At 44.3% G+C, this 27688-nt stretch overlaps 1 protein-coding gene across 1 annotated transcript in view; it reads left to right on the forward strand.

Moving 5' to 3' along the window:
• LOC102037813 (transmembrane protein 263-like) overlaps positions 1-27688 on the forward strand; it is a 187285-nt gene that overhangs the window by 154643 nt on the left and 4954 nt on the right. The gene's annotated exons all lie outside the window — the stretch shown is intronic.

Consider the following 27688-nt stretch of genomic DNA (forward strand, 5'->3'; position numbering starts at 1 on the left):
GAGTGTTTTGAGGCCAATGCCCTTAGTCATGCTTCTTGCAGTCTTGTGAAGGTACTGATGGTGAGAATCCTGAGTTGGCAGGGAGAATGCTTTCATTCCACTTACTCCTCCATTGCATTTTTAATTATTTTTGCATAGAAAAAAATGCTAAAAGAAGTCCATTCAAAAAAAACAGAGTAACCTAAGTATATAGTACTCCACAAGCAGTTTGGAGATAAAAATTTGAGTCTTTAGGGTCATTAAACCTAGTTTTCTTCTATCCTTGGTGAATGTGCTCACCTCTGAGCTATTACATAAAATTTAATGCACTGCCAGTTTTGTGAATCCAGCCATTCATTTTCATAATTTTTTTCCTTCTAAAAAGCACTATAAAGGGCATGTTGTTTTCTGGATAAACTAGAGTGTTTCCTATTTAGCAAGGCAGTGGTTTCTGGTTCTCTCTTCTCTGTGCTGAAGGATTTTATACTGAATTTGAGTTGAAGAAGATCTTTCTCTCAGTTAATATTTTTTTCATAATATGTCTGTTTCAACATGCTTGGGATGGTATTATTATTTTGTTACTATTATCATTATCATCATCATCATCATCATCATCATTAGTATAGGGCTTGGGACCAGCTCTGGATTGTTTTGAATGAGTCTGCAAAGTTTGTTAAGATAACTTAATATTTGCAAACATTTGCAAAATGCCACATTTACAAAATTTCAGAGAGCTCATGATCTCTGTTAGAAAGCCATTCTGGGACCAAAGGTTGAATTCATGGAAAACCACAGGTCAAGTCTAGTCCAGCAAGGCACAAAGACACCTGCTCAATTTTAAGGAATATGCAGTGTCCTATGGACTTTTATGGGTCTCATGGTTTTAGGAAGCATTTTTCAGGACTGAGGTAGAATACTTGGTGCAGGACAAAGTCAACTCTTTAATGAGCTTAGCAGAAAACCCCACAGGCATACTCAGCATGTGCTTTTTAAACATGTATAATTGGGTCAAATGAAAACTAATTCCCACTGGAGTCCGGCCATGCCCAAGGAACCCTTCCAGGATTATTCTTTGAAATCCTTCAGGCAGAAATATTTCCATGCCAATTTATACTTCAAAACCTTTTGATTGTGGAGCTGTTCAAGAATAGGCTAACGAGAATTCTTCTTCTATGAGAATTTTTCCTGTTCTCCATATCCCTCCCCTACCATCCTTCTCCCTCTTGCTTTCCTCACTGCTTCTCAGCATCTGGAAAAGTTCAGAAGCAATTTGATCGAGTGTCCCAAGAAACTATTGTCTTTGAAGAGAGTGCAGGACTATGAAATTTGAATATGAGAGATTAATCTTTTGAGGAATTGTTGGGTTAGAAATAGAGCTTTATAATGAAAAATCACCTTTGAACCTTACATCTAAGTATTTTAGGTTAAAGAAATGTAAGTCCTTTCATTGGGAAAAAAAAAGCCTTCCTACCAAAGGTGTCTTCCCTCCGCCTTGCTGCCTGGATAATATTTGGGCTGGGTTTTTTTCCATCCTTTGATACATACTCTACAGACACCAAATGAATTAACAGTCCCAGAGGGCTGTCAAAATGCAGAAGGTTATAAATTAAAGACAGACTTAGCCTAAATTGGTGTGTGAATTCATGAATGAATTGACACATGGCTGTGCTTGTTCTCTGAAGCAAGAGCTGCTGAATCTCTTCAGCTACTGACCTTACCCTCCCTCACCAGAACTGCCTAGCCTTTTCTTTAGTTGATAGTGCATAACAGATGCTGTATTGCTGTTGAAGTGTACATCATTCTTATCTGCTGGTAAAAGTTGCAAAGTTGTCTGTTTACTTATTGATACAATCTGAGACTTTAGTGGATCCCTGGCACGTGGTAACCCGTGCTTTCTCCTTGATATCCCAGCAGGATTTGTCTACATTGGAGACTAAGCATCTTCAATTTTGCTATAGCTCATTTAAAAACATGCAGGAAGTCAACTGCAAAGCAACTAGTTAACTTTGCAAGTGGAGGGGGAAGCTTACACATGCCAGTGCTGTACATTAAATTTGGTTCTGATTTGGGTTACACATTTCCCTGTCAGGTGTTGGTCTTTTCAGTAGTAGCAGGATTCCTCCTCATAACTGAGATACGAGGTGAGAAACCCTCCCAACACTTAGAGACAGGCTTTAACTCAAAGTGTTTGGTGCATTTCATTTTGATCTTGGTTCTCTGATTTCCACAAGTTCCACTTTACTTTGAGATTCTTGGGTTGTTGAAAGCTGACACATGATGTGATACTTCTCATAGAAAATTAAGGTGCACTTGCCAGAGGATGGTATCAGCCCTCTCTGGTATGGGTCATTTAATGTGTCATCTCTGCTAAATGCATCTTCTCTGGGATATTTTTCATTCTTGACAGTGTGGACAGACAATCTATTGAAAACAAAGAAGAATTATTTCTTGGTTTTTGGCAGTGAGGTCTCTCTTTGGTTTAGGACTGCTGAGCAGAACAGCTAGATTTCATCTCTGGATGAACTTTAGTCTTCACGCTCCTGTAGGAATACCTGCAGGCAAGGAGTGTTTAACTTCCAGCCAGTGACAGGAGAGCACAGCTGATATCATATACTTTCTCTAGCTGCAGCCTCCTCATGTAATAATACATAGCTGTCACTTTGTCCGCGCTGGACTTGGTCAGCAGGGAACTAATAATGTCCAGCAAAGGGTAGAAAAATGATATCTGTTTTATTTTGAACACAGTAGTTTGGGCTTGCCTTTTTTTTTTTTTTTTTTTTGGTCTTTTTGTCCAGGAAGTTATTTTAGTGCTTCTATAAGGAAAAATAAGCGCTCAGGATGGCAACTGCAGGGGGTGGATTGGTCACCATGCTCCAAGCAACTCAGTAGAGCTGAGTTCTGCCATAGGGGCAGGCTCCTGGTCATGCAGAGCCCATTAAAAGAGAGAGAAGCCTGCTGGGTTTGCATAGCCAAGGGCAGGGTCTGGCCCCAAGCACACAAGTAGGCTGCTGGGGAGTGCAAGTCTTGGGATTTTCCCATCAGGCAGCAGCCCTGATGTTTGGTGAGTTCAACATGGGGTAGACTGCAGTTTAGCCTAATGCAGACTGGTGCTTTGGGAGGGCCCAGAGCTTTAGAGTTTTGCTGCATTTAAACAAATTGACATAGTCATGGCAGCAAATGACTGTGATTTTTCCTAAAGATGAACAAACTGTGGGTCTAATAGAGACAGGCTATTTCTCAGAAATTAAAATGCTGCTTCCCTAAATGAGGCCAGGGAGGATGATCAGATGTATAAAGAAGGAAAACATTGCCAGACAGTATCTGGGACTGGATAATTCACGTGAAAATATTCCCTGTATCAGAATCAAGTAGTCTCTGTTATAAGAAAATAAGTTTTCCCCAGCTCAGAGGATATTGAGTACCAAGATTTTTACATCCTTTTAAAAACAGCCCTTTGTTCCTATCAGTGCTGGTGGTTTATTTTTTTCCAGTGGACAAACATTGATTTTTCTTGCTGCAAAACCCTGCATTTCTAATGGAGCTTGAAATTAACACGATTTTTTTGTGGTTGTTGTTGTTTACCTCCTTGTTTGCACACCAACAACCTAAATGATGTTGGCACAGCTTGAGGAACAGGTTTCTTGAAGTTTTAGTTGAATGCAACAGGCAAAGCACAACACATCTTTTTCTCCGGGCGCTACACAAGTAACGACAGCCACATGGTATTTGAGGGGTGGTTTTGTGTATCTGTGGCATGATTGAAAGGCTTGGGACAGCTTGCATTTGTTTAAGATATCTGGAATCCAGAGGGCATTCTTTATCATAGTCTGCTGGGATGAGTTCAGTGTGCTGCACGTACAACCTTGAGGTAGGAGCTGCTGCAGTACCCTGTAATTCTGCTCCAAGAACCTATTCCTATGGAGAATCTATCCCCATGTTTTAGAGGAACCTTTTGTGGAGTCTGTAAATTAATCAGAGATATCTTGATTCAAAGAAAGTGGCAATTAAGCTTAGATGAACAGTGTTCCTAAAACTGTCTTATGTATCAGAATTCCCAGTCCCTCCCAACCTTATACATTGGGATGCTGAATTGGGGTGGTACCTTTGTACAAAGCCTTAGTTGATACAATAATCTACTCTTGTCCAGCTGACTTTTGCAGTTTCAACTGGCTATAAATTACAGTACATACCTGTTACAGTAAGTTGAAAATCTAAATATCTGACTATTTTTCTGAAATTTCACAGCTGTCCTTTGGTCACAGTTCCAGTTCCCCTTAATCCTCTCATTCAGAAGAATCCTTGTAGTTAGAGATAATGGTCGTACAGTATGGCTGAATTTCTTTGCTGTAAGTTTGATTAGATAATAATAGCAACAGATTTCTCCCTTCCTTTGATGTTCACATAACAGATTTTTTAAAAAATTTTTTAAAGCCTGTAACTAGAAATTATTAAAGATAAGATACTCCTGAGCTCTTGCACTTGGGACCTTTTGATAACGTGGGTTATTTGAGAGAGCTTTCTACCCCTCCACAGCAAGAAAGGCTGGGACTGAATCCCAGCTCTGCTGTCAGCAATTTGGATCCATATGAGCTTAGTCTCATTTTCTTAACCATCTATTGAATAAGATGTGATCTTGGGCAAGAGCTCATGTTTGTTTGTATTGAGAGTGGGAGATATACGCCACAGAACCATTCTGTATCAAACCTAACTGGCAAAGTGTCCAGAGTATTAGGTCAGCAATTTTCCATCAAATTGTTATCAGTTATTGTTGATCCGCTGTGAAGGTTATGAATTAAGCAGAAAGGATTTGGGCAGTTTGGGGTCAAGATCTGAGCAGCTCTTATTCAGTGAATAAGAGCTTCCTATCAAGGTCCTTGTTAGCTACTGCAGCTGGAAATACTTTTGAAATTATTCTGTTAATGTACTATTCTACTTAGGAAAATGACTGAGCAGCAGTGTGACACTCTACATTTTGTGTTTGTTTTCACTCACTGACTTACAAAATCTGTTCACTTTCCATCTCCAGCAATGATTTTTCTTCCTGCCAGAGGCACAGACTTCACCTGGGATCTGGAAAAATCAATCTATGGCATTGTCGTCACAGTGGAGCATACATAAGGCAGGACTCAAGGCACATGTCCTGGAAGTGCAGAGCATCCTCATTGGTGCTGGACTGCAGATTCCAATCTCCTCCTTCTCTCTCAGCTCTGCAAGACCAGGAGTTGAAAATTTATGCATGTTGGTCAAGACAGTAGGTTTAAAGCTTAGGAGGGGCAGGGAGCAGAGATGGTGGATAAGATCACCACTTCTCAGCGCTGCTGTTCCTTACACATTCCCTTCGGTTTCCTTGGTGCAAAGCCCCCAGAGGTGAGGTTGTATTTCACAGTAGAATCACTATCATGTGGGAGAAAGCCAAGAAATTTGTGGTCTAAGACAGTTTGGAGGAACTAATTTGGGGGTAAGTCAGCAGTCTTGTGTCTGTGAGATAAAGATGTTAATGAACCAGCACCTTTGTTCGATCAAGTTTATTGCAAGCCAGGATTAGAAAGTTTTTTTCTAAGGACTTCTGCATCATTTGGCTGCGATGCTGTGGGGCTTGACTCAGCAGCATTCAGTGGCTTTCCTTGCGCTGTGTTTTACTCCTATTCATTTCTGCTCTTAAGATTGAAATGTCGTATTAGATTAAGAGTTCTACACATGTCAACACCATGAAAGGCTTCCCTTTCACTTTAGCAGGAGAGGGGACTGAGGTACTGTGCTGCTGAGGGCGTCTGATGGAGTTTGGCTAATAAGATCTGATTTCATGAGGTTTGCATCCTATTAAGGCAAGAAGGGATCAGGCCTGTGAGCATGATAGAAAAGTGCAAACACAATAAAACTGCTCTTATGAATATTAATAGGCCTTGAAACAATACAAGGCAAAAATGGTGATGTGGTGGGGGTTGAGCAACTGCTATCTGTTGTAGCACAACAGCCTCCCTTTCACCTTGCTACTGCTTGCAGCTCATCACTCACAAACCCTGACAGATTTGGGGATGGGGCTAGGGAATTTGATAGCTTCCCTGAACCCATTTCAGCTCTGCAGCTTGCAGCCTCTGTGCAGGTATGAGTGCAACTAAAGTAGCTGATCCCTATGCACCAGTTGTCAATCTTCCCTAGCAGCCCTAACCAAGCCAAGGTCTACTCTCCAGCTATCCAAAGCATTGTTTATAAAAGTAGCTTGGCTTATTCTTTCTAATCCCCTTCATGGGCAAGATACCATCCATGCCAATGATCTCTCTGCATCTCTAACCTCAGTATAAAACATAGGCAGGAAAGCTTCTATATTTCTCTGCATTTCTTAGACTGGCTCACAGCCACGGCTCTGTCTCCCTCTGCATGGATTGCTTCCTCAGCTGTAGCTCAGGAAATTGCTGGTTATGTTTTTGCATGATCTGTCCTGTGATGCACCAGGTTTGATGCTTTTCTGCAGTACTTTCACAGAGGTATCAATTAATGCCTGCCTGGTATCATCCATTGTATCATCCATTTCCTGCCTGCCTAGCAAAGAAGTGCCCTTCTTTGTGCAGCTTTAGCTTTTGAAATGAAATGCAGATAGGACCCATTCCAGAATCCCACAGCAGACCTTCCCTAGCCCCATTTTATGGACTGAGACATAGAACCGAAGGAAATTAGGATCAACAGACAGTTAAGACTAAATCTTTTGCTTCGAGTGTGCTCCCATGAGCGACCCTTCAGCGGCCCCCTGTCCAGCCACCAGTGCCATTCCCATTTCTTCATGCAGCAATTGGGAGCTGCCAGACCTCTGGGCTACAAGAATTCAGGGCATATACTGGCCTTCCAATTTGTTTGCATTTTATTTCTTACAATGTTCATGTCTCTGCAGAAGTGCTGAAATCCCTAAGACATTGATTATATTTCTTTAAACACATTTCTTTATCAATTGAATTATTTAGTAAAGAGGTATGTTCATATTTTATTGATATAATTTGAGGTGTAATCTCACTCCTTTTCCCTTAGCACTTGTTTAAAGAAAACAGTATTTCATCCTCTGTTGCTTTGGTTTGTTTTTCTTTCATTCATCCCTGAATCTCTAAACATTTTAATTCTTCTTTTGGAGGAGAAAACTGACTTGTGGGGGTTAAGTGATTTGCTGCCATTTGTAGAAGCATGCAGCAGTCAATGAGAAACCAGCCTGCTACTCTGGCACTGGCCACACTGAAGTGGTATCAGGCACCAGATGGGCCAATAGTGCTGTCCTTCAATTATTAGTAAACTGCCTGTGGGGGGGCTTTTTTAAGAAGGCCCCACTTAGAGTGATGCTTTCAATTGCTTGTTAATGGTTTCACAGCTTGCATTGACTTTCTTGCTTCACTGCTTTCTTTCATCATCTTTGCTGGTCCTTTAAGTTGCTTTCTGGCTCAGTTTCCCATCTGTTAGCTGGGGCCAACTGCATCAGCTTGCTTCACTGCAAAGGTGGATGCATCAGAGTCATAAAGGGTTCTGACACTGTGAGGACTGTAGAAGCTGGGGCACCAAGATAGCCCTCTTCAGGAATCTGGCTCTATATGAACAGAAAAACTCCCTAGGAAAATGGGACCTGGGCAGGTTTGCCTGAAGCACCTAAAGTGTGTTAAAGTCAGTAATGGTAGCTTCATTAAAGTGCCCTCTGCTCTTTGGTGGTAGAGGATTGAGAAGCCAAGTCCTGTGCCTGTGCTATCATCTCTGGCCCCTGGTGGTGAGAGAGGTGTTTTATGCTTGGCCTGTTCAGGGAAGGGCTGCTTGTTTGCATTGTATTTGTGGCATAATTACTAATGGTACATTTTTATTAGCCAAGCTGTCTGCATTAAAATGATAGATTTTTTTGTATTATTAAGAACATCCAAGGGAGTCTCCACAGCAGCAGGAGAAAGATGATAATTTTTCGTTTAGCTTAAGAGCAGATGGTTTCAGAAACATTCTATGTAAATAAATTAAAGAGAAGCCACCCTCGCTAATAGTTAAGTAAACAGGTTTGGAAACAGCCGTCTCAGGACCAGGCTTTTCTGTTCTCTTCCTTTCTCACGAGAGCTTCATCTGCTCTTCAGCTTACAGGCCCATATGGATAGGGTATTAATTAAACCAATTTGCTTTTGGGCCAAAGTCATCTAAAACAACTTGAGTCCTGCTAGAGCAAGACTATCACTCTCATGCAGCTTTCTTGAGCACTAGAGAATACTTAGCCAGCCTAAGCATCTGGGTTGTAATCAATGTTGTTGATAAGCATTTCCACATGCCTTTTGTTATGGTAGCAAGGCTGTGGGTGATCTGAGAGAAGTATTACTGCCATTGCTGTATTTTAGAGTTACATCCTACAGTCTCTGATGAGTGCTGTAGTCACAATGCCATGCTGCCCTCAAGAATTTCAACTCGACAAAACAAGTAGAAGTAGAGAAATGAGAGGGAATTAGGGAAGGAAAATTTTGTAGCACAAGGGCTGCAAATGCCTCAGATATGGTAGCTGCGGAAGAAAGCAGCTTCTCTTCCCACCATCCAAAAGCAAACAGATACTGTAGCGAGAAAATTGTGAAAGGCATAGAGCTCAACAGGTTCAAAAAATGAAAAGCAGCAAGAGCTGGGAGGACCAAGAAAGCTCTGCTTGATCTTCTTTGAGTGGTTCTCTCTACCCATGGAGTTGGAACAGGAAGGTTGGCTGGTACTCAGAAAACTCAGTGCACTGTCAGGAGAGGACAGTTCCCTCTTCTGTCTTTGCAACCAGACTGATGCAAAAACATCACCTGGGCTTCTTCCCAAAGTCTCCAATCACATAGCCAGGATTCAGTATGTTTGTAAGAGGTTTTGGAGTCTCAGGGTGTAGCAAAATGCAGCTTGTGCCCATACCAGGAGGAGATCACATGCTGATGAAATATTGGTTTTCTCAGTAGGTGGAGGCTGGAGCTTGAGGAAAACCAATCCTCTTCCTAGTCTGGAGCAGGTACTTGCCTGGGATGACTGGCACCATTTCTAGATTCCAGCACAGATTTTTCGTTGGATATGGATATATGGAAAAGCCTGATACAAAGCAATTACAATATTGCCATTACTGAGAATAATGCTTGGATGTCATACAGCAAAAACTGATGACTACTGGCAAATATAATAGAAATGTAACATTTGTTAACAGTACCAGGAAAAAAAAAAAGACTGTAACTTAACTACTGGTAACAAGAAGTGTGATATAAACTGATAGCTCATTAAAGGGTTGAGGGAAGAGAAGGGTTAGAGGTTAGAGTACCTTGGTTAATGAAAGAAATTCCTATACCCTATTCAGTATACTGAAAACCAAAAGCAATTCTAGATGGTATAAGGCAAGCTGTCCCTTGAGGGAGAAGGCAATATCATGGCTTTGTCAGTTCTCTGAACACTACCAAACACCACATGCAAGGAAATCAACATTAGACTGCCATGTGGATAGAGGGAAAGGCTCTAGGGGGACAGTGCAGAATCCATTGTATACATGAGAACTAGAAGTGTTTGGCTTGTTTAATCCAGCAAAACAGAGGCTGAGAGGAGATATGAATGCTCTCCATAAACACATCAGAGGGGTAAACACCAGGGAGGGAGAACTGCAATTTAAACTGAAAGACAACATTGCCACAAGAGGAAATGGGTATAAATGGCCCGTGAATAAATTTAGGCTGAAAATTAAGTTTCTAAGCAAAAAACCAGTATGATATTTAGATATCCAAGTACAAATACTAGGGTAAATAACCTAACTGCTTCTAAAATAGGATCTGGTTACTTTTATAATAACAACAACAAAAAAAATGTGCTTAGCTGTGGCACCTCCACTGCCATACCTGATACTGGCAGACTGAAAATTATTACCCTGTGATTTTATATTTGCATATAGGAAGATCAGCCTGAAAAAAGCACTCTCCGTATTTTATATTTCCAGAGTCAGAGACATCATATGTATAGCTTGTGTGCTTCACTATAATTTCTACTGTTTAATTCGTCATAATTAAAAAGAAGTTCTAAACAAATGAGGGTCTGCCCTCAAAATTATGAATTTAAAGTAAAACTTGTACTTACCTAATTAGCTATGATAGGGTCCTAATTTATGAGAGTAGGCTCTTTTTTTCAAGGCCTAGGACTGCTTCTAACTTGGGAAATGCTTAGATGCAGGTGTTAACAGCTATAATGTCAAGACTCAAATTGTCATTTGTGCACAGTGAAAATTTCCCAGCCAACCTTAACTGCTGCTGATCTTTCACCACCCAAAGCCAGTGACAAGCCTGTTCTCAAGCAACATATATCCTCACTGCATCAGTGACTTTGGAAATTGAGAAGTGATCTGTGTGCGGTCTACCTTTCTCTTGTTGGATAGACTGATTTTTTTCCTTCCTTACTGTAGCATTTAAACCAAAGTCTGAGTGTCTCAAAGCAGCAAGCTACTTGAAAAGAAGCAGTTTGCAGTGAAGAAAATTCTGTTGTTCTCTAGAAGTAACCACACAGTGAACTGCATTGACCAGAATAAAATATGTAAGGTTTTGATATATGATATACACTTCAGTGCATGACAGAAGTATGGATTGAGGGGGATGTTTATGCCAACAAAAGATTTTTGTCTAGACAAACAACATTCATATACTACAGATTTAAGATTCTGAAAGCTACAGGCAGGTAGCATCCTATATTTTTTTCTCTAAACCTCCTTGTTAATAATTTCTTATCCAAGTGGTGTAAGGTAGAAATGAATGCAGAAGGTTTTAAGGAGGTAGAATGGAGTAAAATTTCAAAACCTTTCCAACCTTCCTATTCATTTGCTTTCTAGCATATAGGGTAGTTGAGGGTTAAATGTCTGAGCTGTGAATCTGCAGCCTTTTGCTGGCTGGATTTGCAAAACTGAAGAATTTTTACTTTGATTAACAGGATAATTAATGCTCTATTGTAAGCATAAGCCTCACTGAGCTTTGTAAGTATTAATTTCTTACCTTGACCTCAGAGACTTGCCACAATCCTTAATGCTGTACAGACCAGACCTAGGGTGTCTATTTGAAGACCTCCAGTGCCTTTAGCCAGTGCCCCTTTTCTGCCCTGTATTAAGCTCCCCTTTGGCAATGGTGCAATTTCATAGCTCCTAGGTGGTTTTTTTCCAGGTTTCTGTCAATCAGCTTAAAAAATTCTCACTGAGATCATTAATGCAGTGAAGTCATGTGAGCCATGAGAGCCAGGGTCAGGAAGCTGTGAGCCTCTCTGTCACCAGGGGACAGAGGAGAGGAGGCTGGTAGCATTATAATGGGGCAGCTTGGATGCCGCTCCCCTGTGCTGACCCAACACCAGTCCCCGCATCTTTGTCCTCCCGTTCCCTCTGCTCCTCCTTTCACAGTGGAAATCAATCCCACAAGTGAGTCTAACTTGCAATAAAGTCTTTGTACTTAAGTTGCTGACTCCAGAGAAAAGCTGGATATTGTCATCAGTCATTTTGCCTATACAATATCTCTCGGTAGGCAAATTTTCTGCTGGCAGTATCCACTGTCACTCTTGAATCTTTTTGCAAAGTGCCCATTAGGTAGCTCCAACCTATACACTAAACTTGAGAGAATTCAGAGTTACACATCAGGAATCTGTGCTGTTCTGAATTTCCTAACTGAGTGGGTTACTTCATAAGTAACAAACTGATGAACCGTGGTCCTGGACAGGAAAGGTTGGGTGTGGGGCCGTTGGTCTGTTAGCTAAGGAGGCTCAGACATGATCTGGGAGATCTCCCAGAAATTAAACAGGTGGCACAGCACAGTTTGTTTAGTGTAAATCAACTTTAAATCAACACTGATTCTGTGTTTTCAGATCTTACATTATAATTAAATGTGAACTTGAGATGCCTGAAAGTTTGCAACCCATGTTGTGATGCTGAAGTAGTGGGCACCTTCCAAACCTGGGATACATGACATTTCATCCAGATGGTTACTGCCCTGCTGACCACTCTTGAAAACTTGTGTCTTCTGAGACCAGGAACAGCCCTTCTAGACAGATTTTAGTTTTTCTAGACCTAACAACTGCCTTTTCATTTTCCACTGTTTACAGATGGAAACTTTGGTCTTCCAGAATGTATCATCTTAGTGAAAGCTAATTCCCAGACAAGCTTCAATTTTCTGTGGAGAGCCTGGAGAGGTTGTGGGGCAGAGGAGGCAGGTGAAGGTAGAAGTGAGTGGACTGCAATGCTGTGTCTGTGCTGCAGTTCACTGGTTTTCCTGGCATTCAAGACCAGCTGGACTGAGTACCTAGAAATGCTCCTCCAAACATGCCAGCTCTGTCTTGGTGCACTGCCTCCTGGGAAGCTCTGGTATGTAGAATTCAACCATCCTCAGGGCTTGCCATAAGAATAAATTTGTAAGCAGACTGGTTTTGGCTCTTGCTGTAACAGTCTCTGAAAAGAGCCATTCTTTCTGTCTCTCCTCCACCGCCCTTTCAGAGACATGACCAATGTTTTCCACAAATGGAGAAATTTACAGTTCTCCACATATAGTAGCTCCTGCCAGAAATTTTGTTGCAGTTGCCACAGCAACAACTTAATGGATTTTTAAAGCCCCTGCCACTGGCCCTGCCTCTGCCCTGTTTGTTCTTCCTGTGCATTCCCCCAGCACCATGTGAAGCTGCAGAGGCAGTGACTGAGAGCTCTAATAACCCAGTAATGGATCCAATTATGGCCGTTGGTGCTTCTGTTGAGAATACATGAATAAGTAAATCCATGCATAAGGATGAAAGAGTGGGTTTTTAAAGCTGCCTGAGCAGTCTCAAGGAGTGGTGGCCAGGTTGCTTTTGCCAGGCCGTGCTGGAGGATGGCAGCTGAGGACTCAGCAACCACTCAGCTCCCCTCAGGACCATGCCAGCCCACAGGCTCCCTGGCTGATGGCTGTTGTCTTACAGACATGGCCTTACACCAAAGCATTTGTTTGTGCTTCTTCCAGTTGCACTTCTGTGCCCTCTTCTGTTCCCAATCTTCCTTCCTTGTCTGCCTTTTCTGGCCTTATGCATGGAGTGGTAGGAGAATAAATGTCTTTTGGATGGTATCTAGCAGATTTTGAAAAGAAGGAGTCTAGAGTATCATCTGTCCCAGAAGAGAGCTGAAGAGACAGATAACTGAGCAGGACAGGTTGGCTGCAGAAGACCTTTCAACACCTTTCTTTTCCCATTCCTTGCATATCTGTGGTGGCAGGAGGAGATGGTCATACTCCAAGATTCAGGCAATGAGCTCATCACACCCAAAGTCATTTGTAGGCACCAAGTCCTACTATTATGTATATACAGACATAAATCCTTATGCTTGTTCTAGCTACTGTTCCTCTTCCTATGTCATTGTCCATTTGTCCCAGACCCCAGGGTTGCACAGCTGCACTGCCTGGGTTTATTTTTCTGGTACTCTCAGAGTGTCTCTGTGTGGATTGGGTCAAACCAACTACCAAGGCCATAGTGGTAATTCCCCAAAGTCAGACTTCTGTACTTTATGGGTAGAAGTTGGTGAATCTCTTGAGAAAATTATGTCCTGTAAGACACCTAGTGGCCCCTGTAAGCGCAAGGGTGATGGTGTCCCATTAATGTTCAGAAAGATCTGTGAAAGGGATTCAGCATCAGCATTTTCTGGATTGAAACTACAGTTTTCTAAGGAGTTGTTGGAGGGCTGCTTTACAGATGAACCAGTGAGGAGTAGGCTGGGAAAGGCTAACAATATATCTGTCATAGGGTGTAGATCTCCGTTTGAAACCTGAGTTTCCTTTCTATGCAAGTTTGTTCTATATAGCCTTTCTTTCTGAAGTGAGGTCTTGCTTTTCTGCCCTTCAGGGGCTTGCAGAATTCACCAGCCCTTGTTAACTGTTGGAACTCTGAAACATTAGGGTAGGAATTACAGTTTGGAAGAGATCCCTTGGACTGGTTTGACCCTGCTGGATGCCAGGTGCCCACCAAAGCCACTCTTTCACTCCCCTTCTCAACAGAACAGGAGAGAGAAAATATAATGAAAACTCGCAAGCTGAGATAAGGATGGGGAAAGATCACTCACTGATTACCATCACAAGCAAAACAGACTCAACATGATGAGATTATTTAATTTATTACAAAGCAAAATCAAAGTAGGATAATGAGAAATAAAACAGATCTTTAAAACACCCTTCTCTCCACCCCTCCCTCTTTCCCATGCTTAACTTTATTCCGAATTTTCTACCTCCTCCCCCTCAGACATTCAGGGAGACAAATGGGGATTATGGTCAGTTCATCACGTGGTTCCTGCTGTTGTTTCCTCCTTAGGGGAAAGATGCCTCCCCTGCTCCAGTGTGAGGTCTCACCCACAGGAGAGACTTCTTCAACATGAGTCCTTCCCACAAAAGCCACAGTTCTTCACAAACTGCTCCAGTGTGGATCCTTTCCATGAGTTGCAGTCCTTCAAGAGCAGTGTCTAGCCTGGATCTGCCACAGGGCCACAGGTCCAACCAGCACACCTGCTCCAGCATGGGCTCCTCACTCCATGGGTCCTCAAGTTCTGCCAGGAACCTGTCTCAGCCTGGGCTTCCAACAGGTCACAGCCTCCTTTGGGCATCCACCTGCTCCAGCCTGGGGTCCTCTGGGGCTGCAGGAGGATCTCTGCAACCACTCTGCAGAGACACAGCTGCCCCACCAAGGTCTGCACCACGGGCAACAGGGGAATCTGAGCTTCAGTTCCTGGAGCACCTCCTGCCCTTCCTTCTGCACTGACCCTGCTGTCTGTGCAGTTGTTTCTCTCATATATTCCTCACTTTCTGGCCACAAGTACTTCTGAGCAGTAATTTTTTTTTCCTTCTTAAGTGTATTATCATGGAAGCATTACCACCATTGCTGATGGGCTTAGCCTTGTCCAGTGGTGGATCCATCTTCTAGTGAGCTGGCATTGGCTCTGTCAGACATGAGGGATACTTCTGGAAGCCTCTTAGAGGAGCCAGCCCTGTAGTACCCCAGCTACCAAAAGCTTGCCATGCAAATCTACTAATACATTCCTGAAAGCAGTTTCTGGTCAGTGAGCTCATTTCACTTCCAGATCTGCCTACATGATCCAGATCCTAAGAAAGTTAAAAGTACTCGCCAAAATAAGATATTCTTTGATATTTGTGTCCCAGGCATTGGGGGGATGAGAAGAGAGTTAAAGGATGGCTCATCTCCTCCTTGCTTAGCTGATACCTCCAGGTAAAAGGAGTGATTTTTTTTCCCCCCCTCTCCTAACCTCACCTAGCTGTGTCACTGGAGAGTTCATTTCTGTTATGCATCATTAATCTGAGTTTCTAATAGCAGTAAAAGACTCTGAACTTGGTTGACAGAGAAGTTAACAACCAGTTTGCCTGAGCCCTAACACTTGATCATTTAGCCTTGGTTATTAACTGCAGGCAAGGACCAGTTTCTGGGAGATAATTGGGGTCATAAACAATAGCAGTGTAATGGAGAGTATGCCCTGGGAGAGGGACTAAACATATTCAGCTGCAAGAAACTTACTGCCTTTGGATGGCATCCAGGTACTGCCATCAGCCAGCTAGGGAATGGGCAGCCAAGTTGTTGCTGTAGGGGAGGAGAGGCCTTTAGTGCTTGGCAGAATGCAGCTGTGCATGGCCCCAAGCTGGAGGGATGCTTGAATGCAGCCTCAGGAGGCTTGATAAAGACTTCTTAAACATCAGTCTGGAAGCTGGGGGTTGGAGGCCGAGTGTCTTTTAGTCCATTTCAGAAACAGGACTCAGCATTTAGGAGTAGTAAGTTTTGCAGCCTGGGCTAGTTTTGGTGGTGGCAACTTGGATTTTCCAAGTTGAAGGTCCCTCTTGGCCTGCTCTTGGGTGCCTTTTACTTCATGGGGAGAATGTGGGGACCCCTGTTGCAACTTGGGCAGCAGAACAGTGGCACCTCGTCCATGCTAACACCATCCAGAATGTGGTGGAATGTTTGATTCGGGCCCAGGGAGCTCTCTGCCTCTTCCAGATGTGCCAGAGCTCCTGTGAGAGCTCCTGTCACCCAGTGGCCACTCTGTGGGCCAGTGCCCTTCCCAGCCCTCTCCTCAGAGACCCCTTGCAGAAGGGCTTCACTGCAGCACCTGGTGCCAGGGCCTCAGTCTGTGACTCCTGCTCAATGAATTGAAGAGCAGTGGAATTTTCCTCTTGTGCTGGAGTCTCTGTGGGTGTCTCCTGGTTAGCAGCTTGAGGAGTGGCTGCATTTTCCTCTTGTGCCAGAGTCTCTGCGTTGCCTGCTTGGCACACAGAGAGGGGCCACATTTGCCTCCTCTGGTGCCGGAGGTACAAAGGGTATGCAGTGCCCTCCTCCTCCAGAGCACCTGGCAGGGCTGGCTGGATCTGTGGCACTGGCAGGCTTGCTCACCCTGCTGCCCCTCCCAGCTGCTCTCTGGGGCCAGAGGCTTCCAGCCCCTCCAGCACTTCCTTCTTCTTGCTGGTGGCATCATTCAGGTGCAGGTCAGGAGGTGATTTCCACGTGTATTCCTGACAGGAGAGCAGGGGATTTGCAGAGGTTGCCTGGCTCCCTCCAGCCAACACCTGCTGAGCTCTGCTTGTGCGCAGCAGGCATGAAATGCTAAGTGCAGGGGCTCCTAGGCCGTTTAGGCTCTGTGTTGTTGGAAAATTAAGATTCTTCTGCCTGGAATCCCTCAATACAGAGTTGGTTTTGGTAGGGAAAAGCTTAGAAAAACACCAAGAGCTAGGAGGGTATTTCAATAGAGAAGCAGTTTGTAAAATAAAACTCAGTTTCTGACTACTGCGCCCATTAAGAAGCCCTGCTGGGAACACAATATATACAGGGGTTCTCCAAGCCATGACAAGATGGTTTGTTTCAGGGGAAAGCTTGTTGGGACTGGAAGAGAGCTTGATGGGATTTCTGATGTGGCATCAGCCTCTGATTAGATTCATGTCACTCCAGTCACTCCCTGTATGCATCTGATTGGAAACAAAGGGAAGAAAATAAAGGTGCAAATGAGTTTCTGCAATGATTGCACTAGCCAAGCTAGAGTGTGGCATGGGGGGATCTGGAGTTTCAAAAGTTTTATACTGTCGAGAAGGAGGGTAGCATGTGCATGCATGGGGACCACAAGCTGAGCTGGCAATCCTTATGTGAAATCTGGGAAGAGCCTGACACATAGATCCTGCAGCTCTGCAGTGTGGTACTTGAAAGCATCCTTGGATGCTCCCTCATTTTTAAAGGAATCAATTGTTCTGCACTGTTGCTCCCCTGTGTGTACAGAACTGCAGAAGAAAATTTAGGGGAATCAGTAGAGGAGGGTAATGTTGCTCTTAATTTCCCAATAGTAGAAGCATGACAGCATTGCCAGGTTGGGCTGCATCACAGAATCAAGACAGTAAATGTCTTAACTTGAAGGCCTGAAAGGCTGCTGTAGGTGTGCTGCTGAGTTTTTTTTTCACATAACCCTGTTCTGACAGCCAAGTTGGCTTTGCTTGGCTTTGCTTCACAGCAGGTATCAGGTAGATACCAGAGAAGGGCAGTGATCCAGAGGGGTCTGGGATTCTCCAGCCTTTCAGCCTTCTGCAGCACATCACTATCCCAGTCAGGCATATGGGAAGATTTTCAGCAATTGTTAAAGCAAATGAAAGCAGAAGTATTAGTAATGTTTTTGAAACTGATCATACATTAAATCCCTGCTGGGAACTGGTTTCATCAGACTGAAGGGACATCTTTGAGTAGGGAAGGTCTTGCTGAAATGGGTAGGAGATTGTTTGATATTCCCTCTCCCAGTGCAACAGAGATGCACTGCAGAATAGAAACTCTTCTAGAACTAGAACTGGAATAGAGAGGGAATTGGGCTCTCTCACTTCACACACTGTGTTTCTACTACTTTATGGTCAACTGGTCTTCTCTAGGCAGTGACGGGATATCCCAAGCTAGAGTCAAGACTGGCTCAGGGGAAAGCCAAGAGGCAATAGAGGCTCCTCCCTTTCAGACAAAGCACAGCTTGTTTATCAGGCCCTCCCATGAGAGACGGAGAGTGTAGGGACTGATTTGTGCCAGCAAGCAGGAGTCTCTCTAATTCCAGCTATTCCTCCAACTAAATGAAGCACTAATCTTAAAGGGAGGCCTAGATATCGTAGCATTTCTGAGAGACAAACTGGACCCTGGCTCCATGGCAGTCCTGCCACAATGTCAAAGGAGTCCAATTTACCTGCAGCACCAGGGAGAGCCCTTCAGTAACCACCCAAAAGCCAAGTGTGCATAGCATCCCTGCTGTGCTGTGTTGAAATCTGCCCTGGAAAGAGAAAGGACATGAATATGGAGGGAAGCAAAGGGAACTGTCACACCGTGTTCCTAAGCAGCAGCTCTTTGTCTGTGCAGTGCAGAGGCGAGGTTTGATGTCTCTTTGGGCAGTGTTAGTGCTATCTCTAATTTATGCATTGCAGGCTGAGATTTCCAGGTGATGGGCTCACTGAGGAAACAACAGGTAGCACCAGCTGGCTCTCTCTGAAGTGACAGGATGAGGGGACACTGAGAGGTTTGGGTGCAGAGCTGGGGGATGATTTTTGCACTGGAATAGATCTAATAGTCTGAGACATGGATGAGTACCCATCCTTCTCTGTTCAGCCTGGTTGTGGGGGAGGGATGCTCTGCTTGTTTGCTCCCAGAGGCACCATACCTGCCCACTCATGACTGCAGTGCTCTCCCCTTGTCAGCTGAGATGTGAAACTGAATTTTTGAGACTAGGCCATCAAATACCTTCCTCTAGAAGAATAATAAAGGCCTATCCTGCCTGTTCCTGGCATACTGGAGCATGAGCAGGCAAGCATATCTGTTCGTCCCCAGTAAATCCCCTACTCAGCTGCTTCTGTAGGATGCAGCTTTTAGCTTAGCTGCCTTGTTATCCTTTGGATAGACAGAAAGACCCCTGGATAGCCTCTGGGATGAATGAGTCATTTTTTTGAGTCAAAGGTCACTTAAAATTTGTGCCTTTGCTTTTTGAGCTGCCATTCATTTTTTTCTTCAATTCCTCCATGTGCCTTGGAGAGGAGTAGCGAACATGTAATCAGAATAAAAGCAGAATTTCTGAATATTTCACTGGTGCCAGCCATCCACTGAAAAGCATCAGCTCAACTGCTCCAGGATTGGAAAGAGGAAATGTCTGAACCTGGATCCTTCCCTACTACCAAGGCAGGATATGTTCCCAACTTTACTAGGAATATTTTTGGACAAATGCTTGGATATCTTAGCTGTAAAATGCTCAAGTTACAATCATGTGTTTCCAGAGATTAAGCCTTTGAAAATATAATGGCAGAGTACATAAAATATTCATGGCAGTTTGTGAACAAATAGAGGGGACTTTTGATGTCTGATCTTGGCAGCTTAGAGCACCTTCCTGTTAGTTAGTCTCACTCCTATGCTTCTCCCCAAACTGCTGTTGGGCCCTAACTTCATGTGCTTTTTTGATAAATTGTGAGTTAGCGATACTGTCATGGGAAGGAGTTTTAGCCTCACTGGACAGAGGAGGCTCAACGGAGCCTGCCTTTGTTTAAAATCCACTGGGTAGCACTGGAGCATGGAAGAAAAGTTATTTCTTACATAAACTTGGATTAGGTTATTTGCTCTCCATTGTTTGTAAGGGTCTCATAGCACCGTGAAAATTACCTTTATTTCTCTATGGATTTTGTCCTTTTTCACTTTACAAATATTGATTTTTTTTTCTCCTGTGTCTTTATCAGAGCTGAATTAACAAGACTGTTTAACAAGATTCTCTGATTCATTTGTGGTCTTTTTGTGCCAGGTACTATCACAAGCAGCTGAAAGCAGCTCAGTGAAGAATGTGCAACCACTGCCACAGAATTGACAGAGCAGGTGATGTGCCCTGACAAGAGCTGAGCTAGCATGGGTCAAAGAGCAAGCTTAAAAAGATGGTCTCTTCATCCTGGGCACAAATGCTAGGAAGGGCTATTTGTAAGGAATAAATTTTTCTGTTGGAAAGCTCTCCTCCTCAAACCTTTAAAACTTGAGGCCACTGAAAATCGTTGAGTCTGCTGGATTACTCCTGTTCCACCCACAGATCCCCAAATGGGCTCAAGAGTCCCTATTCATGGCAAGAGGTAATTCCTGTCCTTGTGATCCAAAATCTCAGTGTAGCAGTGATGAGACCCCAAAAGGAAAAGGAGCCATTGGTGAAGCTTTATGTGCTCCTTCTTGCCAAGCTTTTAAGCAAGCCACTTAACTGCTCCAAGTGCTTGTAGGTGGAGCAAAAAGTGGAAATTGAAGACAGGAAGGAACATAAAGTTCAAACAAGTCAAGTCTGCTGGCCGCTTTTGATGCTTTTAACACAAGTTCAGGAAAGGTAGAGCCCAGCTGATAGCTCTCCCTTGCTGTTCATACTTGCCGTAATGCACCAGTGCATTTTCTAGCCCATGGCCCAGAGGGTGGTGAGGGTAGGGAGGAAGCAGTCACCGTGCTCAGTTCTTTGCAGGAAGCTGGAATTTCTCGCCTTTCAAGATCATCTTTCCACTCTGTCAGCAGCCTTGAGACATCCTATAGGCTCTTTAGTGACCTGTCTGGCCAGCAGCAAAAGCTTATTTTTGTATCTATTCCACATGGAGAGAGACACTGCAATGGAGATAGAAGGGGAAATGTCCAGATTTCTTTCTTCCTGAAGGGCCAGCACCACTGGTAGTTTTGCTCTAGTTCTCTCCTGTGGGCTCATCTTTCTTTAAACCATACACCATAGTAAGAGATGATATTTACATCAAATGACACAAGAGTCTTAAACCAGCTGCCTATAGAAAGGGTAAATCCTCATCCTTAAGCCCTTGTGAGCTGCATCAGAAGGATGGCAAGCTTTGGAGCACTTTGTCCTGGTGTGCATTTGTTTCTGAGATGAGAGGCTAAGTATGTCAGTGGGAGCTGGGAGATTGTTTCTAAGAAGTACCACAAGGCCAACCAGTTAGTGTTCATTAGTTTCCCCTCTGCAAAGGGTGGACTTCTTCCTTTCCCAACTTGCTGGGCTTCGAAGAGCTGGGATTAACTCTTGCCTGCCAGCCCACTCCACTGCAGGTCATGCAGGATCCCCAGCATGTTGTCTGGGCAGTCACACCATCCATGGCTGAAACAAGCCAGGAACATGGAGAGGAAGCAGAGGAGACATAGCTGTCAGCAATAGAGCTGGATCTCCAGGCTCCTGCATCATCCATGTCCTTTCTAGTAGATGATACTACCTGTCTGGCAGCTCACTTGTGTTTTTCTGGAGCACATGGACCATTACCGCTGGACTGTGGCACATCCTGTCTTCAGCTTCATTAGAGACCATCTCTATGCACCAAAGTAACTGAAGTCTTGTAAGAATCAAAGGGTTCCAGGAAATCCTGGTTGAAGGAGATTCTGGCTGTTCCTGACAAAATGTTATACCTATATAAAAGAGATATTTCTGGATCAAAAAACGCAGTCACCTCCTGCAAACAAATGGCAAAGCAAAGAAACAACTATTTTTCAAGAAACAGAAACCTATATCAGAGGAGATCTTTGCTCTGGTATTTGAAAGCACTTAGGAAGTGAGATGATACGTTTATGTTTTTCCCCCAGTTAGTATCTCTTCTTGCAAAGTGAAGCAGTTAAAAAAAAAGTGCAAATAGCTGCTGCTTGGGCCATTGTGTGTGTGTGTGTGTGTGTGTGTGTGTGTGTGTGTGTGTGCGTGCATGTGGCTGGCAGTATCCTTGTGCTGACTCAAGCCTGGTCAAATCCCTTGACTATTACCTGCTCTGAGCCAATCTCCCTGAATTCTTTCTTCAGTGAAAGTTTGAAGAATATTGTCGTGTTTTTACAAAGAGTTTCTGCTTTGGTGACATGAAGCTTCCCAACAAAGACAGTCAGGAAGCTCCCAACCAACTAAGCCTCACACTTCCAGAGTCAGAGCTTTGGCTGCTTCTCCCCCAGGGCTCAGCTGAGGAAAACAGGCCACTCCGTATCACTGCTCATTTACCCTCCTGAACCCTGTCTCTCTGTGCTTCAAGGTAGATGCTTCAGCAGTTAATACTGCTCCTGGGGCATGTGCAAGGAACAATTAAAGCTCATTGTGCCAGTGAAAAGCCCTGGGGTGAGCTGGGCTGCGGAGACAGCTGCCCCATTTTGCTGTGTGCAGCAGCTTCTTGAAAAGTCCTGTTGCAGAGAGACGAGTACATCTTGCTGATTGCAGAGTTAAAGTTTAAAACTCCAGGGCTAAACTCCATGTGGCATTTCTGGGCTTTTTGCTGGTGGCAGCCATCGTGGTTTGTAGCACTTGGTGCCTGGGCAGAGCAGGGCTGGGCAGAGCCCAGCTGCTGAGCCTGCAAAGCCTTTTCCAACAGCTGCAGCATGGGACTGATGGCAGGAGAGAAGCCCGAGTGTTTGAAGAACAAACACTTTGTAGTGCTCCCTTTAACATTTTGCCTGCGACACCGCAGGATCTCGATCTTTGATCCAAAAATGACAAAAAGGACATGAACAGCAGTTCCTTCCTCTCAGACATAAATGCTTGTTACAGATGTGACCTGCAAGATTCAGCTAAGCTTTCTCCAGCAGCAGACAGGGCTTGGAAGAAGGCGATGTTGGTCATTCTCTGGAGAAGGTCCTGCTAGGTGATGGACAGTGAGATTTCATTTGTGCCCAGCAGTCAGAGTGGTCTCTGCCTGCTTCAGCTACTTGTGCCAGCTGAGGAGTGCATCACCCAAAGGAAGGTCTCAGCTGCAGGATAAACTTGAGTAGCCCCACAATAGCAGGTTGGTGTGCATGGATGTGGGGCAAGTTTTCTTCTCATCTTTGTGATTTGTCTGGAAATTGGAAACCTGTCCAGAGATAAACTGGAAGTTGTCATTGGTGTCTTCACTGAGAATGGGAGCAGGAATCATATCAGTGCCAGTCATGATGATACAAGTACAATTTCCTTGTTTAAAGCACTGCACCAACTGTACCTAATTAACCTTCATGACAGCACAGCAATGCAAGGAAATAGGGACCATTAACTTCAGTTTTGCTTTACAGAAAGGGAAGAGAAACATCAGTGGCAGCCCCATGCATTTCAAATTGAGGTAAGCTTGAAAAAGTCACAAGGTTAAAAATAACAATAATCCACTTGGGGTTCTCAGAGCATTAAGAATGCACTTGAATCAAACTTTCAGTTTTTTCTCCAAGAAACATCAGGACTGGAAACTTCTCTCCCATATATGCTTGTTTGTGACTCAACAACCAAGGCTTTCAGAAAATCACACATTTTCAGTCACAGTGGGGCAGAGGCAGTAAAGGTCAGAATGACTTCCTCAGTGTTGCTTAAAAAAGAGCCGGGAAAAGATGGAACTAAACTGTGTGAGTAGTTGACCCTCCACCCCCTGCTTGTTCCTCCAGACCAAACATTTTTCTAGGTGAGGGAACCTGCCTAAATCAACCAGTGGCCACTTAGTAGCTGTCAGAGGAGTAATTCAGGTTTGAACTAGTGACCTCACCCCTTCCTCCCACATCTGCTGAGGGACAGGCTGATGACATTGACTGTTTTTAGTAGGCCTCTGAGCAGCCTGGCTGCTTTGTCTGGGGCCCAGTAGGAATGGAAAGATGCAAAACTAGTGCTGCTCTCTGACACTGCTTTCCTAGCTTGGGGCTGTTTTTGTAAGTCAGTAGGAAAGAGCAACTTGCACAAGTCCTTAAAGTAAAGAGTTCACCCTGCCTGTCATATCACCTGCTGGCAGGGGCTGAGGGCAAGAGTAGTGCCTGTGCAGTTTGTCCTGGGCGCCAGCACAGGCTTGCATTTTGTGTCTCCAAATGACTGCAATGCAAAGCCCTGAAAAGTGTCATGGCAGCACAGAAAGTTGTATCTGTTATTAACAATCTCACTTCTGCCCATAGATGCATAGATGCTGTTAGGATCAGGTGAGAAGAACTGTCCCAGTGGGCAGGACCCCTGCTCTGGAAGAGAAGCCAGCAGGGAGTGCAGGTGGCAGTGGCCAAGGAGGAGAGTGTGGGGAGACACCTCTGTTGTGTGGGGTGCCAGCCCCAGCCCAGAACGCAGGCATTGATACAGGAGAGCCTATTAATCAACTCTTTTCTCCCACTTATTCTTCTGTTCTAAGCTGCCATGGGGTGAAGTGAAGCTGAATGGACCCTTGAAAAGGCCAGGTCGTTGTTGGAGAGGAAAAAGGGCTCTGCAGATTGTGAAGAGCTTTCATGAGCAGCATGGGCTGCAGCTGGCTCCAGGGAACAGAACTGTTCCCCTGCTTAGGCAGTGTGTCTGTCTCTCTGATTATTTTGTGTATTTCATCTCTGCTGTCTGTCTTGCTCTTAATCTGGACTCCTCTGTGCCAACAAAATGCTTAGCTCGCTCCATTGTCTGAGAGACTAATTTGCACTGTAAATCTGATGCTTATCTTACATGACAGCTTACTGTGGGGTTTATTGCAATCCTGAAGACAAACTAACCAGGGATAGCTTGAAAGCTTTCAATGCATCATCTGGAATATAGAACAAATATGACCCATTTCAGCTTGCCACCAGGTTAGGATGTGGTCCCTTGTGGTTGGGGTCACCAGAGATTTATCTTCTTCTGTTCAAATCTATTCAAACCTGAGAATCTTTGAGTTTTGGTTTGGTTTTTTGTATATTTGGTTGATAGGTTTGGATTTTTTTGGTGTGGTACATCTTCTGCTTTGTGTTGGAGCTGTTAGAGTGCTTCTGCAATAGCCTCTCACCCTCCCAGGGCCAGATCTTCCATCCCTTCTGCCTGAGGAGTTCTAAGGACAGTGAGAGTGGCTGCAGACCAGGTGCAGGCAGTGTGCAAGCACTGGTGCTCCAGTGTGCTGCAGCTTTGTTGTCTCTGCCAAGCTTAAGCAGAAAGAACCTTTGTCCTTGCCTTGTCCTCATTAGTGTTTCCTGACACTTTGTCCAATATGTTCTATCTCTGCTGGCAGAGTAATGTCCTCCCTCAGTCTCGTCTGCAGTTACCACCTTCTCTCTGGTCCGTAGCTGTCCACCTGCAGGCATTCACATTCCCTGTAAGAGATTCTTACACTAGTGTAGTTCAGATAACTGGGCAGCTCCAGAGGCATAAATCTTCCTACAGATAGGTTCCAGGTAGCCTAAGATGCTACCTGGGGGAGAGCCAGAAGGATTATTGCTACTTTGATATAGGTCTTGGTTCTGCAGCTGAGCATGCCAGTAGGTGTTTAATGCCCAAAGCTTCTGCATTGCAGTCCTCTGGGACACAAAGGATCCCTCACATGGGAGCAGGAATCCAAGACCTGCCATCCTTGAAGAATAGTGGTTGTTTGGAGGACCATTCTGGCTTTTACCTAGTCCTGCTTTACAGTTGCATGGATTTCTGGACCCCTCAGCTCTTCCTGCCCTTGGACTGCAGACAAAACACAGAAATGGCTGTACTGGATAAGCACTGTGCAGCAGTTGAGGACTAGCAGCTAAAGTGGACATGGAGCCAATGGGTCTCAGTAACATTGAGGGAGAGGAGAAAAAGAAAACCTCTTGAGAAACTGTTGAAGAATAGGTAAGGAATAAGTTGTATACTGGGTAGAACTGTAGACTGGAAACACTGGAAACAGTTGTACACTGGCCCTTCTCCAGCTCCATATTTCAATCCATGTTATCAGATAGATGTGTAATTTAAGGCTTATTCCGAGTCATCAGAGCTAGTGAGCATCAGACTCCCTGCCCAAGGGAGACCTCTGTTCAGACTGGGAGACGCTTAGGGGAAAATGTATGAATCCAAGAAAACTCTAAACTCTGCTGAATTATAGAGGAATCCAAGACAAAAATACCTAGGGAAGGATCATCACATCACCTGATTCTGGTTTAGGGTTAGAGTTCAGAGTCTACAGCTCCAGGAACACTGCAGCTTGAAAAAGCTGGCACCACTGCCATGGTGATTGCAGCAGGGCCCCAACATTGCTACTCCCACATTTTTCTGATATGGAAACCCTTGGTGTTGTATTAGGGTTCCTCTTAGGCTAGTGGGGAATATTTCAGCCCCTTCTGCTGGGCTGTGATAAGCAGGATCTGGATGCTCTCACAAAAAATTGGAGTCTGATATCACTTTATGCAAATATAACAAAACTGCAGTGATTGAACAGGCAGCAATATCCTTCTGTAGGCCTCTCCACCTAACAAGACGCTGCAATGAATGAAGCCATGGGAGCTTCCATCCTTCAGGAAAAGATCTAACAAAACTGTTGGATAACCAAATATGTGCCAGAATCATTCTCAGGTAACTGCTGTTTAGCTTTTTACAGACCTGACTCATGTTCTGCCTTTTTTTTTACCTTTTTTGTCTGCATTTCTTTGCTGATGCTCACTTTGTGATTCATTGGGGAGAGGGGGAAAACCACAGCCTATAAACATTTAGGTTTTCTGTTCTTCTGACTCAATTTGTTGTCCATCTAAAATTATTCCCACTTAGCACCATCTGCAGTTGCAGAAACACAAACATTCACCACTTTGCTGTCTCTGTAACGGAGCTGGAAATACAATATTCATTACCCCAGCTGAAGCTTTTCTTACACTGTGAGGTCAGAGGCATTATTTCGTGCTGAAGAATTAGAAAGATTAACAGGTTGGGTGGACTGGCCACTTTCTGAACTGAATCACCATCCCAGAATGGAAACTTCAATGGATTTGATATCACCTGCCCACCGCCTCTACTTTTGTAGGTGTTGTCACTTGTGTTCGAGCACAGAACAAGCTACAGTGGAATAATAAAAGCAGAAAATGAATTCTCATAGTTGGACCTGCAAACCTTCCACACCAGCTCCCCATGGATTTCAGGGTGAACACACTTCTTTTTTTTTCCTGCCAGGATTGCTTTATTGTGTTTTTCAATTATTAGTAACTCATCTCATGCACAGAACTGGCAGCAAATCAGAAGTCAGAGTATCTAAAATACCTTGGCCCATGAACAGAGCTGCTCTTGCTTTGCTGCCTGCACACCACTTTGTTAGCTGATGCCGAGGGAGAGGGTTGTGTGCAGGCCAGCAGGAGTTGTCAGGTTTGAATCCCGTGACAAGCAGTTCAGAGTCAACCCTTTCCCAAGAAGTGGTTGAGCTGTGAACATTATATCTGCAGCGTTGTGGGCAGGTGTGATGGCAGCTTGGGTGGGTATATCATGCTGGCCTTGATCCAGCTGGCACAGGTAAACCAGCAGTGACACAGTGTAGTAACTTAAGCACTGTCTTAACGCTATTAAATACATAGCTGGGATCTCTGGAGGGCTTGTACAACCCGAGGTGACGTTTCTGTCACTGTATCTTTACTGCAGTTTGCTATCTCTGCTCACTCAATTACAGCTTTTGCAGATAAGTCTGTGCTGTGCCTCAGTTCCACATCTGACATGAGCCCAGACCTGCTTCCAAGCAGATGCTTCTGAGGACCTGCAGGCCACACACACATCAGCTGTTGCTGTGTGTAGTTCATGCCTCCTGTGCTGGCATTAGTCTTTGTGATTTACTGGCATTAGCCAACACGCATGGGAGGGCAATTATGTCTCTTGTAAAGTGGGATTTGCTTTGCACTGCAGCACAAAGGCTTACAAATTTGGGGCTGTAACTGACCTGCCTTTTTCCCTTCTCTGTCACACAGGCAATTCTGTTCCCACTCCTACCCTCTCAAAGTCCTTTCCTGCTATGCCATAGGCCTGGGATTGCCTTGGTTTCTCCTTCAGGCACCAAGAGGTCTAGGGCTGCAAGGCAAGGCATTATGCACATGAAAGCAT

The sequence above is a fragment of the Geospiza fortis genome, unplaced genomic scaffold, assembly GCF_000277835.1.
Source record: "Geospiza fortis unplaced genomic scaffold, GeoFor_1.0 scaffold66, whole genome shotgun sequence".
In the NCBI taxonomy this organism is placed as follows: Eukaryota; Metazoa; Chordata; class Aves; order Passeriformes; family Thraupidae; genus Geospiza; species Geospiza fortis.